The sequence below is a fragment of the Epinephelus fuscoguttatus genome, linkage group LG15, assembly GCF_011397635.1.
Source record: "Epinephelus fuscoguttatus linkage group LG15, E.fuscoguttatus.final_Chr_v1".
Lineage (NCBI taxonomy): Eukaryota > Metazoa > Chordata > Actinopteri > Perciformes > Serranidae > Epinephelus > Epinephelus fuscoguttatus.
In genome coordinates, this window is record NC_064766.1 from 12,967,140 (window position 1) to 12,986,377 (window position 19,238).

Below are 19,238 nucleotides of genomic sequence, written 5' to 3' on the forward strand. Positions count from 1 at the left end.
AGCTCCCAGTGGGTTCAATGCTACACATACTGTGTATACATAATTGGCCTAAGTTTGGTCACAGATGTTACACTGTCAAATTATTCTATGGCTACTTATATATTCATTATTACACAGTGGTTTGGAAAATATTTTTCACAGTGATTAAGTGTTTCACGTGTAAACCTGGATCCGTGCAAACTGTTTGGAATTTCTCTCATATTTACCACGTAACTACAAAATACTCCTCACTTGATGTTATCATTCTAGTTGCTTCATATTGTGATTTATCGAAAATGTAATTAGTTTTGAGTCATTTGAAAACACTAAACCACTTTGCAGACGCGCACACAGCAGCCTGAATGCAACACGGGTGTGCGGTGGAGTACGCCAAGCTCCATTAAAGCGTAAATCTATGTAATCTAACATTCATTTTTCTCGCCGAGACAAATGAGAGATTATCGGCATGAATGATTTTTGGTGCAGAAAAACCAATTATGTGTAATTACAGGAAAAATTGGTGATGAGATAGAGAGGTGGGAGAGTGAGAGGCAGCCAGCAGAGATAACAGCTCCAGGGGAAAAAAAAAACAAACTGTTGTATCAGAGAGCGGGAGAGCTTTACTGTTAAACACTGTACAATCTCTACACTTTCAGCTTACAACAGTGCTAAAGGACCATTGTGCTTGTAAGTTATTTTTTCATCTGTGCGAGTATTCCCTTGGGTGAGTGGAGAGAGCACAGGTAGATTTTTTTAGCGACGCCTGTTATGTCAAGGTAATGAAAATGTAGGCTCATAATGAACCTTTTTATTACTGCCTTTAACCAAAGCAAACTACAGAACAATAAAGGCGTATTGTGTGGGAGGATATTGTGCAAATTGAAGATCTTCTACAGTTATGAATATTCATAATACACCAATTTGCTGATGGCCTTGTTCACAGAAACACTGCATCATGTGCATTCAAGTTTGAACCTGCATACACGCATTGTTTTGTGATAAAAAAGACCTGAATATAGACAAATAAAGTAAAGAAGCTCCAGGCAGCACTTTGGACTACAGAAGCTGTTTCCGTACTGAATATCTGCAGGTTTGGTGCTCTCAGCAGCCAATTTACTTGGTCAAAGTGTTGCTAAGAAACACTAAACTCTGATTAGTGTCTTTATCTTTAAATGATTAAACTAAATCTGCCTCAAATATGTGCAATATTATCCTCGTATTTAAGTGATCATTTTGTCTCAGTCGGCTTTTTGAACATACTGTACGACGTAGTTTGTTCTCAGTATTCTGCCGCCATATGACTGGTGTTTCTAGACAATAATCATCATTGCCATCTGTCTCATGAAGGTGGTCGTCAGCTGGTACCGTTAAAGCTGCCTTTTCCTTACATGTTACACAAACTAGGTGGCATTTGTAACAAATTACAGATCGCTGGCAACATTCATCAGATCAAGAGTGCAATTTTTAAAGCAACAGCAAACTGTCACAGTACACAAGACACATAATCTGTGCAAAAACCATGTTCCTCTGCCTCCTCACAGCGCTTCTAATGACATTTGGTACAATTTCACCACGGCTAAGAGAGAACTGATCAGAGCCAAGGAGTCTCTAAAGCAGCTGTCAGTGTAAATAACAGCTTGTGAACTGCAGTCAAACTGTCAAACCAGGCAGCGCTGATCAAATATAGATCGAGAATCTGTTACTGCATTGCCTGTTTTTCACCTAAAATATTTTCAGACACATATTTCAGTACAGTTTGGTTCTAAAATTTAAGTTTCTCCAACCAGCAAGATAAAAAAAAACATATATTAAATTCTTACTTCCTCTATTTTTGCTTGCCAAGTTCTTGTTCAATTAAAGCTTATTCAAAAAGTTTACTGGACTAAGACAAGACTCATTAAAATACAACCTGACGTAAGCCCTCTCTGCGACAGATGTCATCAGGCCAACGCAACTCTTATTCATACGTTCCAGTCTCGTCCTTCTGTGACACAGTTTTGGCAATCTGTCATCAAAACCTTTTCCTTCGTCACAAATAAATACATGACCCATTCCCTATTGTAGCACCTTTTGGTATTGTGCCTCAACACCCCCACAACAACGTAACTTTTCAGCATTATTGGCCAGGCGTCTCATTCTGCAGAAGTGGGAACAACAGAATTCAATTGATGAGAGACCTGATGAGCTTTTTAGAGAAAAGAGAAAATTTGACAAACGAGGAGAAATGACCGACAAAAGTTTATCACATTTCAGCAACCTCTCTGGTCTCATTTCATTTCTTTGAGACCTACTGAGTTCTCCTCTCCTACCTAAGACTGTATTGTTTGTATAGTTTCTTAAAAGATGTCAGCCTTGAGTTACCATGTGGTCTTTTTTTTCTTTAATACCAATCTTATATGCATTGTCCTCACTGCTTATTGCATTTAAAAGTGTTTGAGCACCCTTGATATTTATACTGAACTCTGTGGGTTATCAAACAAAAGCCAGAGACTGTATTGTGTTAAGTTGCTGCGAGTTGGAAATTCAACACTTCTAGGCAGACGATAATGTTATCTCTAAGCCTGACCGGGCAAAGCCTCTCTTCACCCAGACAGCTGCTTCTCTGTCCGCAGCTGTCTGTACCAAAGAGCTGCTTTAAAGCATGGAGCACTCACTATGCAGGTAAATCTCTGGACTAAAACAGCCCCAGACGTACACTGCACACTGACTGGCACAAAAAAGAAAACCAAAAAAACCCACAACTACTCAACTTGAAGGAATCTCAGTCGACTGAGAGAGTACACACCAGAGAGATCCCTTAGATCATCAAATAAAGGTTCTCTTCCACATGAACAATGGTCTGCTACAACTGTTTTCTACTTTAAAAGCAAACGAAAAATCTATATATCATATCATATATATCAAATCATATTTTTTTTTTTTTTACAAGCTTTTAGTTAGGTTTCTTAAGTGTATTTTTATTTGTTTTGGGAATTAGTATTATTATTGTTATGATCGCCTCTGTTTTAAGAATAATGAAAATAATAGCACCCTCTTATTTTGTTTCTTCTAATCATGTCCTGCTTGTTTTCATATATGAAATACTTTATTATCTTATATGATATTTTATGTTTGTCATGTATGATGTAGCTGTAGTTTACACCTGTCGTATGAAATGTGCTATATAAATAAAACTGACATAGCTTGACTGAAGGGGTTGTAGAGCTTAAATAATAGATTAGTCAATCTAAAAAAATGTATTAAAAGAGTGTAGTAAATGTGTTGTGTTGGTCTGACAAAACAAGCAATTTGTTGACATCACCTTTGGCTTTAGAAATAGTGATATACACTATTTTTATACATCTTATAGACTTAATTCAACACAAACAATTGGCAGATTAACAGGAAATGGAAATAATCATTACTTGCAGCCTTAGTTAACACTCTAATAAGGTATCTAAATATTTAATTCAACAGTTTAGCTAAACAGATTGCACTTTTTGCATGGTACCTAGGTTTAAAGTCTTGCTTTCTGAATATAAGGCCAGACAACACTGAAACGCCTCAGCTGTTTAAGACTGAGTGTGTTCTCTGTCGATAAAGATATTGATGAACTGAAGTCCTGAGGCTTCCTGATACCATGCGATAAACACCTGATTAAACTGAAAATTGAAGCTAAATGTCAGGATTTTGAGATCTGCTGGGGGACAAACCACTTACTGCAGTCAGTCAGTTATACTGGACTGGAAACGTTTGCATATTGCAGAATCATAACAGTTCAGTTTGAGTCAAGCAGCATGATGTCATTATTACCACTGTGAAAATCAAACTACAGACTTGGCGTTTTATTTTTTCGGATTTTTAAGTTTAGTTTAGTTTTCACTACTGATGGGAATTAGTTAAAGGATGTGTGGGTGTTGTTACGAAAATGAAATCTTTTAAATGTGGTGGTTTTGGAGTGACAATTTAATGGACCTTTAACAAAGTGTTCATCATGCTTGGATCGGGGGTTGGAGGTCGCAGATAAGACAACCTCGAAAAATGACAGAGCTCTGAATTCTCACATTAGACATTTGAAACTGCTAATTATGAGTCTTTGCTGTGAGCACTTACACATGTAAATCCACCAGGTATATAAAAGACAGAGAAACTGACTTCTATTCATCTGCCTGGAATGATTTACAGCTTACAATTTATACATAACATATGGAAAGCACAGGAGGTCAGGCCATGCGCTACAGCAATTACCGGTATCTCTACGATAACTGATGCATCTATACACCTCTCAACACAGATGTTTAGAGATGTTCACCTTCAGCGACAATAACAACATATTCAGCTCATCTGCAAACCAAACGAGTCGGCGACCGCTGGAGCGAAACAAAGCACAAACAGCGTCAGAGCTGTAATAACTGGCTGTAATTAAAGCTCATTTCACGCCGCTGCAGTTTGTGATGCTCCACACGAGGAGCTATTTGTCAAAATTAGTTGGGATGCTCAGGAGCACATCACACCTGTCAATCAATGAACAAACTTTCTGGCCACTGATCAGCAAGACTGACGCTGATGAAGGTTGCACGGCCAGAAGAAGCTGTCTGATGGTTTGTCTTTTCATGACACTAATTAATTTTTTATCTTGTTTTTTTTACCCAAGCAATTCAGGTTCTATTTTGTATGTAATTAACTGCATAAATATGTTTAGAATTAATGTACTGGTTTTCCAGGTTTTCACTCATTTTGTTCCCATTTAATTAAGAAATAATCATATAATTATTAATAAACCTTGGCGTGTTTAAACAGTTATATAAGGTGAAACTAAAATCCCAAACATCAAGACATCAGTGTGTTTCTCACCATATTAAAGGAAGTGAGAGTCCTTCTGTCCACCCCTTCGAAAACTGGCTCATCGTCAGTTTGAAGTTGTTTTGGCTTAGTTATCCTTCTCTTTTGGTTCAGCCTACCTGCAAATAATATACAGGAATAAGATTAAGATATGCTGACAGTTGTCAGACTGTATTAATTTATTAAGGTATCACAAATGCTCAGGTTCAGGCAAGTAGGCAAAATTAGTATTAGACATGTCTTTTGAAACAATGTGACTAACAAGAGATAAATATACACAGACTTGTCAAAATTATAATCCAAACACGTCAAATTGCGTGTTATAGCCTAACATGCACCTCACCAGCAATGTAACTACAAGTCACAGCAAAGCCGACCTCCTGTATATTTTTAAAAACTGAAAACCATTTCCCCAGTGAAAACAAAGCTTTTATTAACTTTTATTTCACAGTTAGGAACCAATAATTGTGAAGACAATAAAGCCCCCAAAAATAGCATTTTAAGGCCCTGATCACACAGGAAGCATTTGTGCAGCTGGAAGCAGCTTTTTTCAATTGTTTTTGATGAGAATTAAGCTTTTTGCTTGCTGTTTCTGTGTTGCTATGTGCCTCGTGTTTATGTGCTTTAGGCGCCTGGCCTTTTTGCCGGAGTGCTCTGAAGTCCTTGAGTTCAAAAAACTTCAACTCAGACAGGAAAAGAGCCCCATGTCGTCCCGGCTTTTTTCCCCATTGGCCAATCTGATGTTTTGGGGGGCGGGCCTTCTGTGGTGGTCATAACAATACATTTACAGTTGGTAAACAATGGAGGAGAAACTGGTGGTAGCAGTTGCTGGATACCCAGAGCTATACAACTTTACAAACTGCAGTTTTCACAATCTCAATCTCAGAAAAGAGAGGTGGTGAGTGAGGGCGGACACAACTTTTTCACGATCATCCTTAACACTGAAACACCCCAGGGCTGCATTTTGGGTCTCCTGCTGTTCTACTTGTATACATGACTATGTAGCTACTTCAGAGTCCAACACCATGATCTAGTTTCCTGATTATATGGCTGTGGTGGGCCAGATAACAGATAATAATGAAAAGGAAGAAGAGCAAGTAGATGATCTGACCTGCTGGTGTCAGGACAACCACCAACCTACTCCTAAAACATCAGCTAAACTAAGGAGATGGTGGTGGACTTTGGGAAGAAGCAGCAAAGGAACTACTCCCCTCTTAATATCAACGGGTCCTCAGTTGAGATGATGGACAGCTTTAAGAACCCTGATTTTTACATCACTGAGGGCCTGACCTGGGCACTGCATACTGACTCAGTGGTGAGAAAGCCAAGGAACACTGTTTCACCTGAGAAACCTGAGGAAACTCTGGGTATCATCACTGCCTGGCACGGAAACAGCACCAAACAGGACCGTAGGGCCCTGCAAAAAGTGATACGTTCAGCAGAACACACTGTAAGCACTGCTCTACCCTGCCTAAAGGATGTTTACACCAGATTCTGCAAAAATAAGCTGGAAGAATCATTAATGACTCCAGCCACACAAATAACTGCCTTTTCTCCCTGTTGAGGTCTGAAGGAAGGTACCAAATACACCAGGCCAGCACTAAGAGACTCAGGAAGAGCTTCTACTCCTTTTTCTACTTTATTATTAAAATCTATGTTCTACTCTTAGGCCACAAGGATCCTAAATAAAAACCCTGCGTTATCTAAAACCTAACCCAATAGAAATGTATTTATTATTGTTTTGAATACACAAATCGACAGAACTGAAGACTGCATTTGAGTGGAATTATATTTTATGATTTCATGTGGCAAATAAATTAACTGATTGATAGTAACCACAATAACCTTTGATATTTTAATGATATAGGCCTATTGATCGCCGAATTGGAAATGTACCCAGTTTAATTTTAGAAATTTGGTCACTTTACTATAAGTCAGAAAGGCATTAAATACTCTGCTTCAAACATGAGGTCTTCCTTCTGTTGGCACCGGTCAGTTTTTACAGTGAGGATATATTTTCAATTACAGTAAGGGACAAACATGATGGATGGATCACAATAAATCATACATATACACCAGCCTGTCTGAACAGGTCGGTGCATAAATGTCTGCTATGTTTGAGGACTATCGTGTACAGACTTAATGTTACAGTATTAAATATACAAAACTCCTAGTAACACTACCAAATGACAACTATAGACTGTATAAAGGATGACAACGCAGAAATGTTTTGGTTTTTTTTTTATGTTTTAACCACATTTAGGTTACCTTAATGTAAGTTAACCTGAACTATCACGATATTTTCACTGACAGTTTTATTAACCTAACGCTAGCTACCTTGTTTAGCAAGGTACATCTGTAGCATTAATTCACCTTAACTGGGAGGCTAATTTTAGCTAGACTTAAAACAAAATGCACTCACCACAAAAAATGAACAGCCTGTTACCCTTAGACTGTCTTACAGTAATGTTAAGCTGAAGAAGACATTTTTGGGCGACCAAAATGTTACAGCTTTTATGAACTGACAATATGTTGTATTGAAATAAGCTGCTCCATCGTCGATATGCGTTTCCCTCCTGTTCCCTCCTGTTGATGTGTAGCGCCCCCCTCCCCTCCCTTGGTGGTTAGGGTTAGGGCTAAAGGTTTTTTTTTTTTCTTATTTCTTTCTTATTTATTTTTTTATTTACTGTCAATAAGGCACGTCATATAACATTATATATTACTATATATACAAATGTTATATAATTATTGTATTGAGCATTGAGCTAACTGCAGAGCTAACTGCATATATCACTATAACTGAGCAACCTGCTAAGCAGAAATAAATAATAAAAGCTAAAAATAAAAATTAAATACACATGGTCATTCAGGAATTCAGATAGTCATACAGACATAGGGCCTTTCTAATTTTACAGTATTTCACTCATTTTTTTTAATATAGAATGATCTCATTTACAAATTAAAGGAAAATGGGGCTAGTTTTCAAAAAACGACATTTGCGAGTAAAAGATTTTCCCCAAAAAATTATATTATTAATCCCAAACTCTGCTTTCTTGTCCTCCAGTTGGAAACCAGTTGTTATATTTTCATAATTTAGAGTCAATATTTGGATCAATTTAAGTCAACCAATACTGAAAAACCCAAAAGGTTAAAAGAAGAGAGGAAAATATGATCTAATGTTTCAATGTCTGAGTTACAGAAGTACAAACACGTTTGGTTCAGGTTTACTGAGGTTAAAAAGTGTAGAGTCATAAAGTGATGCAGGCAATGATGTTTATGTTTTTACTAGACCTGGAAGTTAACATCACCCTGGTCCACCCAACAAAAATATTTTAATATGTTTCAATCTATGCATCATAATAAATCTGTAGCTGTTTAGGGTCCAGGTGAGAGAGCTGCAAGCAGCAATACCACAGGACAACAATCAGCCTGTTTTAAACAGACATGTTTTGCTCTAGTTTTGAAATAACTCCCAAAATATTCAATCATCTGTTGCCAACACTTTAAAGTCACTGTCACACCAGCCTTTTCTTTTTTTAACCACCACCTCTGATAAAGACCATTTTTCATAAAGCATATCAGGGTGCCAACTGTTTCTATCAGCCCTGCTGCATGGCTTCATTTTGATTTGTTGTTTCAGAACTCATGCAGTAAATTCCAGCTTTTGTGCTTTATTTGAAATAAAGCACAAAAGCTGGAATTTACCCCTGAGCGTGGGCCCTGAAAGACATATTGACTGGATGGACATTAAGAGAGAAAAAATTAGCATGATCCACCTTTGTTTTGTTTCGTATTTTCATCCCCAGCGTGAGCGTGACGCTCATTTTCTCTATATTCTTTTATTAGGAAACACTGACCTCTCAGCAGAAGCAGAGAGATGGACAAAGCTTTCACTTTTTATATGTGTGCAGCTTTATTCCAGCAGAGTTATAGATTTTCCAGCAGGGAGCACTGTTACTGTGTGTTGCTGTATTTGTGTGTTTGTGTGTGTGTGATGGCTGATGCCTGCTGAGGTTTGTCCCAGTGATTTGTTTGTCCTGCTGAATGAGTTTGCTGCCTGTCATTAAAGCAGCCAAGCAGGGAGAAACAGTCTGTCTGTCAGGAGGAGCCCCTCTGTGGCTGCGCTGAGTTCAGCTTTCCCCCCGGCTCGCTCTCTGTCTGTCCCTGTCTATATCTGCCTGTGTTTGTCTTCGTCTGTCTCTCTCCAGTTGCCTCGTCCATCATGATACAGGCAGGATCTCTCTATCTACATTTCAGGCATTTAGCAGATGCTGTCATGCAGAGCAGCTCATAATAATTGCAACACTGGAATAAGTGCTGGAGTTGCTACTGTGCTTTCCCAACTTTACAAGTCAGGAGTCCACTTTAGCAAAGCTTTAATAAGAAGTGTTAAGATTTTACTCCAGTAAAAACAGAAATACTGTGGTACAAGTAAAAGTCCTTCATTCATATTCTACTTTAAAACAGTGGGTCCCAACTGGTGGGTTGTGGTCCAAAAGTGGGTCAAAGGTTCATTCTGAACGGTCCGCAAGTGACTCTCTAACACTTTAATTTGAATTGCATTGAACGTCCTGCACAGAGCTTTCATTTTCAAGTGCCGTTTCCTGCTGTAGACTAAGTGACTAAGCGACAGATACTTGAAAGAGACAGCAAACTAGCTCAACGCCATGGCCAAACGAAGGTGTGACACTGAATATATTAAACTGTGTGGAACTTGAACTAATGACTAAGGAAAAATCAGGCTAACTGATCACGGTGAGAAATGATGCTATAAAAGTGGAGGAAATTACATCTTTTCAAGTCAGTTTTGCATGTCAGGGCACTTGGATTACGACAGATGAGCCGTTCTGATGTTTCTGAATTGCATTAGCAGAGTTTTTTTTTTTTTTTTTTTACATTTTCAAAATGTGGGTTCCGTGCATTTCAAGTGTAGCTGTTATTCCGACTAGCTAACCAGAACCCCGAACGAGTTTTGTGGATAAAAAACTACACTGGATTTGTCTGCATGAGGGTCAGTAATTACTGTCTGTATTTTCATTCTAAAGTGGCCATTTCCTAACGCTGAGGACGGCTATGAGCTGAAACGCGTCCGTTCGACTGCTGCTGCGTGATCCACTATATTAAAAAGTTTTATACTTATTAGTGAGTGCTGTCGGGTTTTTCTGCTTTGCTGTAATATTTTGGACCGGCACCCAATTACACTTTGAGACTTTTGAGTGAGCACGCCAAGTTTGCTAAAGACTTATCTCCATACACAACAGTACTAGCCAGCCGGCAGTGACCTCCCCAGGATGGCGGTGACGTTGATGCATCGCTGAAACAGGCCGAAGCCGTCAACGAGGTATCTACTACTGTATATGATATCTATGGTCCCGACCCCCACTAGGGGTCCCCAAAGCATGGAGGGTTGTGAGGCCATCTTGAGGGGTGTAAGGTTATTTTAGATTATGACATAGATTTAGTTTATTTTTGCATATTATTTAGGATGTAATCTTAAAGAAATCTTTCAGGATAAGAGCACAGTAAAGATCTGAACACAAGCTGTATTTACAGAGCAGTCACTCTCTGTTAAACAGCCTGGTCCTGCTTTACAAAATTACATAGTTAAAACAACCAAAGAGCTCATAGAACGATGACCAAGCATCAGGGAGAGGAAATCAGTGAATTTGTCAGAAAAAGAGAACCTTTTAGGTTTGTTTGATTGTTGAAAATGTAAAAAAAAAAAAAATCATAAAACTCAGAGAGAATCGTACAAAACAATCCTAAAAATACCAGAAAAACTCATCTGTGATGCAATTAGGAAATAATCAGCTCAAAATTCATCCAAATCAGTAACTTCCTGCAGTTACTGCACTCACTGTTTGAGTTAATTGTACAGTTTATCATGCTCTGAACTGTTATTGTTATGCTTCGAATACAATATGAAGTATCAATGAAATATGTCACTTAGTTCGGGGTTGTCAATTTACTCAATGAAAGGAAAAGGGTTGGGGACTACAGCTTTACAGAGACAATGAGCCTCATTCAGGAAGCAATACATAAACAGATTTTCTCTTGATCTTATCCGCGACTTGCTCTTCTTTTGTTAATGCCCGTTGATTTCCAGTGCTGGGTAAGGGTTACTTTAAAAGTAATCAAAGGACATTACTGCGTTACTTTCTAAAAAAGTAACCAGTTACTTTACTACGTTACTCCCTGACAGAGTTGGATGTAACGCGTTACAAAGTAACATACTCGGTCCATTGATCCCAATAACTGGAATTTCAGTTACTGTGTGTCACTCTGCTGCCGACAGCATCACAAATGCTTTACCATCACTAGGTTTTTGACATCCTTTACACCAGCATTGACACTCTTGGAAAACTTGTTTATTTTGTTTACGTTTATTTAATGGTATATTAATTTCAGTACTGCAGCACTTGTTTTTGGTGGCAACTCTCCAATTCTTGGGTATGTGCAGTGTTTGCACACAGTACAACACCTGCCCTTACATAGTGTTTAGGGGGCGTTACCTATGCTAATAGATTACTTATGATGCAGTGGGATTCATCATTTAGCACACCTGGGTGAGAGCAGCTTTGAGAACGTTTACATCTGAAATTGACTTCTCAAATGAAAATTAAGTGAAAATACAAGACATTTAAGAGGATGTTGCTACATGAGGCTCATTATCTATCAGTATGTCCAATGCTCAAACCAACAGGACATCAATCTCTCTGCAGCCTGAGATCATCCCAAAACTGTGCAGCAGGAATCATTCTGGCAGAGTTGGAGGGAGGCAGAGCAATGCTGATGTATGCATAATCTATACATTCTGCTGTATCAATATACAGTGTAGGGATTCTCAGCACGGTCTCTATTCAAATGGGCAGATAGTAAAGTAGCCATATCAGCACACAGCATTCCCCGGAGCCTGTGATATATTACTCATGCCAGTTTGGAAATATGTTGTGTATGTGAGTATATGTATGTGTTATGAGCCTTCATCAGAACCTCCCAGCCCTCCAGACATTTCATTTACTGTATATATGGATCATTGTCTGACAGTCCAGTCTATTTTAAACCTGTTTATTTCCATCCATCTCTCTGAATAATCCTTAAGCTGCAGCAGCGCTCTCCTCTCCGCCAACTTGAGACTCTCTGGTCTGTTGTGGTGCTTGTCCTCTCCCATACATTCTCAATGTAATGCTCCTTTTATTTTACGGATGAGATGAGATCTGGGAGCCTGTCTGCCTTTGTGGGGAGCTAATCAACCTGTCTGCCTGCTTGCCTGCCTTTGCATTGTCGTTCAGCTGAGACTAAAATCAATTTTGCAACAACTGCGGCAGGACAGTAAAAGCAGCAATAGATTGCTTTGTATGCCCCCACAGCACACACACAAAAAAAATCATCCAGTATCACAATCATCAAGGTGATGCTCGCCTTCTCTCCAGGAGCACTGGATAGAAGAGAGAGATGAAGAAATAACATGGTGCAGTGACACAAAGACCACAGGACAGTGACTTCACCCCGCATGCACCATTGCAAGCGATGGTTCGTCTTTGTCCTTGTCAAGGATGTATAAAGGTATTTTTACATTATGAAATACTGAAAACGTTTGCAGAGGTTTATCTTCATGGCCACAGTCGTAGGATTGTCCTTGACGAGCTGTCTAAAAATACCCTTGAACCAGGACTGTGACTACAGAAGCTGAAAGGGAGAGGGTGTGGAAGGTTTCATGCTTTAAGATGATTTGAAGCATCTCTAAATGTGAATCCTCTGAGTATGAGTCGCAGAAAAATGCTTATTTCCCTGTAAATGTTATCAAAGGGATACACAAGGGTAGAAAAACTGAGCCCAAGAGAAAAAAAGGGGATGTGTCAGTTGTATTTTGCAGAAGGAGGGGATTAAACAAGGGGAGAGAGACTGACCTGTAAAATACGTCAAAACTGAAGGCAGTGGAAGTGGAAGCTACACAGTGTGACAAAAAGGCCAAACAACAAAGAAATATCAAAAGAAATTTAGATAATTTGGACTTAGCATGAGGAGTAGAAACATATAAATCAGTCATATATGACGTAGACACAAATTATAAAGGGGAGTAGTTATTTCAGGCAGCTATTGTTGCTAAAGTAAAGCCCCATTCAATTTCGGACAGTAGCAGCACTCATGGCAAGAAACTTATTTGGATCTTCAGCACAAAGACTGGCAATTGCATTAGAAAAAATACATATTTTTTTATTAAAAGTCAAAGGCTACATTTAGACTGCAGGCATATCTGATTTGTTCTGACTGTCCGCAACTGGATTGGATGTGTGTATCCAGAAAGCACCGACCTATCTCCTTGGCTTTCAGTGGTAGTGATATGGTGTCAGTGTCAAAACACTGACATGGTGTCAACTACATAGCTCTAACTTGGAAGCATGAGAAACGGAGGCTAACAACAACAATAACAGTTTTCAACAGAGTTGTACCGATACCAGTATTGGAAATGCCTCCAATACTGCCTAAAATGAAGTATCAGGTATCGGCGAATACAGCCTATGACCAATCCGATACCACGTAATGCCTCACATCATTACGCATACGCACACTACAGGAAAACGAAACAGAAACGGAGCGGAGTTTATAAAGCATTCTAATGTATCCTTTAAAATGTCTTTTTTGTGTCAACACTGGATAATAATAATAATGATAATAATAATAAAAAACAGTTTTATGGCATTCATTCTACTATTATGTATTTACTTCTTAATATTTTACATAGAGTTTTAGGAGTTGAGACATACAACAATTCATATCCCATCCATTTTTATTTTACGCGCTGGTATCAGATCAGTACTCGGTATTGGCAGATACCTAAGGTTCAGGGATCGGAATCGGTATCGGGAAGGAAAAAGTGGTATCGGTACATCTCTAGTTTTCAAAACAGAAAAATCTAACAGTCTAACGCTGGATTACAAGCCCTCGAGGGAGTATGACGAAGGTTAATGTTAGCTTCGGGGCAAAATTAACTAAGCCTATGTCATGCAGTATTTCAGATATTTGATGTTAATGTTATGTTGTACGTAACATAGAGTTAACTTCTTTAGTGTCCAGTACGACAGATTTTTCTCATCAGTCCTGTTAAATGCTTGGAGGTAAGACAGATTTGCACATGCAGCTTAGCTGGAAAAGCTCAGTATTTCAAACCACCTCCAAATGTGGTTTGGATTTGATTTGCAAACATCACATTTCCTGTTGTTTTGCTGTCCTGACTTCAGATCTGGGCTGTCAGTCTGAACAAGGCCAAAAAGTAGACTACATAAGGTGAGACATCAAATACAACTTACAAGGAACATTTCTACAGAGGCATAATGCATTTACTTCAGAAAAAATAGAAAAGTTGTCCTGCTTTTCTGAATTAACAAGATTATCTCAGGGTTATAAGAAAAGTTTTAACAGTAAAAAAAAAACAAAAAACTCTGCTCTTGATTTTCTGCATTTTTTCCCATACTGTGTTCGCAGTGAGCAAAGCTAAAGATTTCACTTTATAGAAATGTGGAAGAAAAACTTTAAACATTCAGTAGTTGAAATCAATTCACTTTTAGATTTTGGATCAGTATTGTATGAATTTGGCAATTTTGATGTGTTTTCTTCTCAACTGCATGATCTGAAACTGTTTTTGAATTCGATTAATCTTTTATACACGCCTCTGATTTGCTAAGCAATCACGACTGAGACACTGCAGTATAAAAAGGTGCCACTAACAGTCATCAATACCAAACTGACAGAAGGAAACACGATGCTTAAAAAAACAAATTAAAAAATAGTAAAACTAATGGCCATAACATGAACATTTAGTATTATTAAGGAAACTTAAATGTTACTAGAAGGTATCATTAAAAGAAAACTTTCAAAGTGGGAATTTACAGTGATCAAAAATACTTCTGTAACCAGCGGGTCGTCTCACCTCACAGCTCTATAGGGAGCACTGCCCCCAGTACACGAAGTAAATTAGAAAAAGCTAATTAAAGAGATGGTTTACTTTTTGCAGAATGAGCCTAGTGGTGCATTGAAACTGATTATGGGAGTGTTTTAATAACTCAGGTGAATACTCCTGCCACCACGGGAGGCTTTGAATCGTCAACATTATTTTCACCTGGGAGGAAAGGTGATGATGACCCGACTGTGCTAACTGCACCATGACACCAACATCATGATCTGTTTGAGCACTGAGAAGCTGAGTTTGTCTTTGAACATTCCCGTGTATTCGTCTACCTGTTATTCATTCAATTGCCGTTTTCACGCTACACTGGATGTCAGGCAGTGGTGGAATTTATCCAAGTACCTTTACTCAAGGATTATGAGCACAAATTCTTGGTACTTGTACTTCACTTGAGTATTTCCAGCCCAGACACTGGATGAAAATGTTGGCATTGTAAGTTTCTGCAAACCACAGATGTGTACCATTGTGCGTTTGTGATTTTCATACATAGCGCATCAACATATCAACAGTGTAGCAGTTCAGATTACATGTACTGTATATGAGCTGATGACACAGGACATGGAGGATGGTGGTGTGACACCTAGGTGAGGTGGTTGCCAAGCTGCAGACCACTGTTAGAAACCAACAAACAACAAAATCAGGTGTGCTTTATAGCGGGGCAGTGGGGCATTTCAAGTGCTGGTTGTGGCAACAAAACCAGGTAAGCCAAAACATGATCTATTCTAACCACAGCCAAGTGTTTTTTGTGCCTAACCATAACTACACATTGGCCATGGCGTTGTTGAAACGTAAGGAAATGTTACATTACCTATCTTTGGTTTGCAGAAACGTACAGCGCCATGCAATGATAGGCATCTCAGAGGTAAAAATAATGCAGCCTATTTTTCCTCCACTACATTTGTCTGACAGTTACTTTTCAGATTCTGTTTTTCAGCCCCTTCCTGTCCTGTGAAAACCATGTGTCCCCAAATGTACAAGAATTTTAATGTTTATGATAATCTGACGAATGAAGTGTTCCTTCATGTGTTGAGAAAATTCACTTCTTAAGATAAATATACTCTTCCTGGATTAGCTCGAAAATGCTTTGTCACAAACCTAAAAAGTCTTTTTTTTTCTTTGAAAAGTTGGCTTTAGAGATACATGGTTCTTATGGGACAGGGACACTACAAACATATGATGATCTTATAAAATATAATGCACTGCTGTAGAATAAAACTACCCAACAGTGTAGAAAGGACTTAAAATTAGCACAACCTATAACAGCTACAGCAGTGAAATACAACATACAAATCAATGCAGCACTAATATTAATCCAAAAACCCTCATACATAAAGTAAAACACTGACACAGAACAATTTACTGCACAGTGAATACTTTTAATTTTCATATCTTAATTAGGCTACATTTAGTTGGTAATACTTTTACTCAAAGGTCCAGTGTGTAGGATTTAGGGGCATCTATTCGTAAAAATTGAATATAACATTCATAAGGTTTTCATTAGTTTATCGTCACCTGAAAATAAGAATCGTATTTTTGTTACTTTAAAATGAGCAGTTTATATCTACACTTGGAGCAGGTCATCTCCCACAGAGTCCATCATGGTTTTTCTACAGTAGCCCAGAATGGACAAACCAAACTATGGCTCTAGATAGATAGGGCATTTCATGTTTGGTGCCGGCCACTGTAGTTCTTATACACGTTTGGCACATCAAAGACATTTCAGTTCTGAAACCTGACTGCTAGTTACCACTAAACCCGACACACTGGACCTTTAGGTTAAGTTTTGACTGCAGGACTTTTAATTGTAGTGCAGTATTTTCACAGTGTGGTATGAGCACTCTCACTTGAGTAAATGATCTGAATACCTTTTCTGCTACACCAAAATATGTGTAGGGCTTAAAAAAAAGAGCGTCACAATGCTACCACAGCCTAAGCCACTACTACAACTTCTGTTTGATGACTCTTATATGTTCAGAAGCTGTCAGCTGGGCACAAAGACTGAGAAAACTTATGCAAATGGCAGATACTGATGGCATAAGGGACAGGAGTACAAACAGTGGTATTTCAATTTTCACCAGTGAGCAGACCTAACAGGCACAGGGTCAGGGTCTCCCTGGCCTTCACTTGCAACGACCAAAAGAGACACAAATGTACCCCAAAGAGACACAAAATTACCTCAAATAGGCCCAAACAACCACAAACAGACACAAAACCACCACAAAGTCTGTTTTCTCATCCTTCTTTGTGGCAAAGGTTGTTCCCTTTGCATATCTGTGCCCAGAGGCCCACTGTTTGATAACCTGCTCATGCTGGCCACTACTGGCTGCAGAAGGTCAGCAGCAAGAGATGGGGCCCACCTGGAATCCCTACAGCCAAAAATGCTGCATTCAAGACCACCCTCCAGCATTGTTGTGGTTTATCTGCTTTTAATTGTCATTGTAGTTTTATAGTGTACTCAGGACTCCCTGGAAAGTAGTATTGATAATGAGTGAATGATTAAACTAAAGGAAGTAGTGACAGTGCTACACATTAACTATGCATGCCATCAACCATTCAGGACTTTTACTGAAATACGTGCAGATTTGACATCATAGCTCCACCAGCTGCAGCAGATTTGATTTCTAAAATAATTTTCTGTTGATACCTGCATCATTTAGTAAATTGAGTCCCTGATATCTTTTGTCACAGTCTATCAAATGCTTGTTGAGCTCTGTAATCTTTTTCCTCCATCCCTCATTTCCTTCACTCATCCCGTTCTGCTTTCCTCCTATTTTCTCCAGCAGAATGACGCTAACACGTTAACTCAGCTCTGTCTTGTTTTTAATTTCCTGCAGTCGCCACTCCGTCCCGTAAATCAGCTGGGTGTTACAACGTAAATCCCTGCTGCCAGTGCTTGTATTCTAGAAAAAGGAATCAAATCTCCCAATATTCGCCATCTCAGTTAGTGGTGCAACTTCAGCGAACTTTGTGGTACGATTAAATATGTTTTCCAGGACTCACCATCTGTCTTTATTTGAAATATTTCAGCACTCAGAGTTTCAACTTGTGGTGAACTACTGGAGTATTGAATTATTAAAGTAATCACTGTGTTATCCTGTCCTGTGACCAGAGGCAAAGTTTGGATTTTAGTACAGTGAGCTGAATATTACAACACAGCCTGAGGTGAGAGGAGACAAGAGAGGAAGAAAAGACAGATCGCTGCAGTTGTGGAATTACAGTTAATATTTAGTTCACTAAGCAGCACTGACATTTCCTGTGACTCAACAATTATTTGAGCTCAATGGATTCCGGCAACTCTTTCCAAAGTGAAGTAAACACCAAAGACACGTCCTCACATGGAGGTTATCTATCAGGGGTCAGTTTCAAAAGTAAAAGCACCATGAATGATCCTGAGATGGACAGAGAATCATCCCCTCGAGAAGCCTGTTTTTCACCCTTCAGGGCTCTGTTTGGGATCCTGTGACCTCTGCGATGGAAGGACAGAAAATGAAAGGACGGGGAGACCTGACAGCATTTCAGCCATTTAAACTCCTCTGCTTCTCTGAAAACAGAAAGTTGACAGAAAGCACTTCTGTAACATGACGGAGAGTGACCTCAGACCAGCTACAAAAACATCTACAGTCACCAAATAAATCACGGTAGAGAAAAAGCTCCTCACAAAGCCCTCATTCAAACCCCCCAAAATGGAGGATAAAGATAGAGAGCTCCCATCAAGACTTTTTTAAAGCTCAAGCTCAATGTTAAACTGCCCCAGAGCAGGGACACTCACCTAGCTTTGGTGAGTTTTAGAGAAAAACCTACTCTTTGAATGTCAAGGTTGTCAAACTTGGGGAGACATAAACAAAAATGAACCCAGTGCTCTCCACTCAAAGTGTTTGGTGCCACTATGAGGACAAAGTTGCAACTTTTTTTAAGAGAAGCTCACAAGCCATGCTTCTCATACAAATGAGAACACCTCCACTAAAATACAGCCACCCTTAATTTAATACACAGTCACACAGATAAACAACACATTAGTTTATCCCAAGAGCAAAAACACTGTACCTTAGGAGAGGATGCACTTGTTGTGGTCGGATTTTGGTCCTGTAATGCAGGTGTTCCTCCTCTTCTTCTTTGTCTTCTTTCCTGCTTCCTTAGTCTTTAATAATGCAGGCTACCAGCTAATGTGGAGTTGCATGCTGCCACCTGCTGTACTGGAGTGTGAAACATGATGACACTGAAACATATCTTCCACTATCCCATTTGGTGTCCCTTTCCAACAATCCTTTTATTTCCACTCCCCTCCAATTTCTTCCCTAGCATACATCTCATTCAACATTAATATGTGATATTTTCATATTCTTGAATATTGCATTAGGTCATTTATCCATCTTTACTCCAGTATTTCGGTATAAATTCTAGCTCCAGCAGACTGCTGTATTCTGTACTACGTTTTTGTCGTTATCCTGTATTTCCTGTCAAGATTTCATAG

At 38.9% G+C, this 19,238-nt stretch overlaps 1 long non-coding RNA gene across 1 annotated transcript in view; it reads right to left on the reverse strand.

The window, feature by feature from the left end:
* Positions 1-18,889, reverse strand: part of LOC125902545 (uncharacterized) — a 24,976-nt gene extending 6,087 nt beyond the window's left edge. The window contains exons 1-2 of the long non-coding RNA XR_007451107.1: positions 18,812-18,889; positions 4,813-4,919 (exon numbers count right to left, since the gene is read on the reverse strand). This is a non-coding gene — a long non-coding RNA (uncharacterized LOC125902545). The remainder of the gene's footprint in view (positions 1-4,812; positions 4,920-18,811) is intronic.
* Between the last annotated feature and the right edge of the window lie 349 nt (positions 18,890-19,238).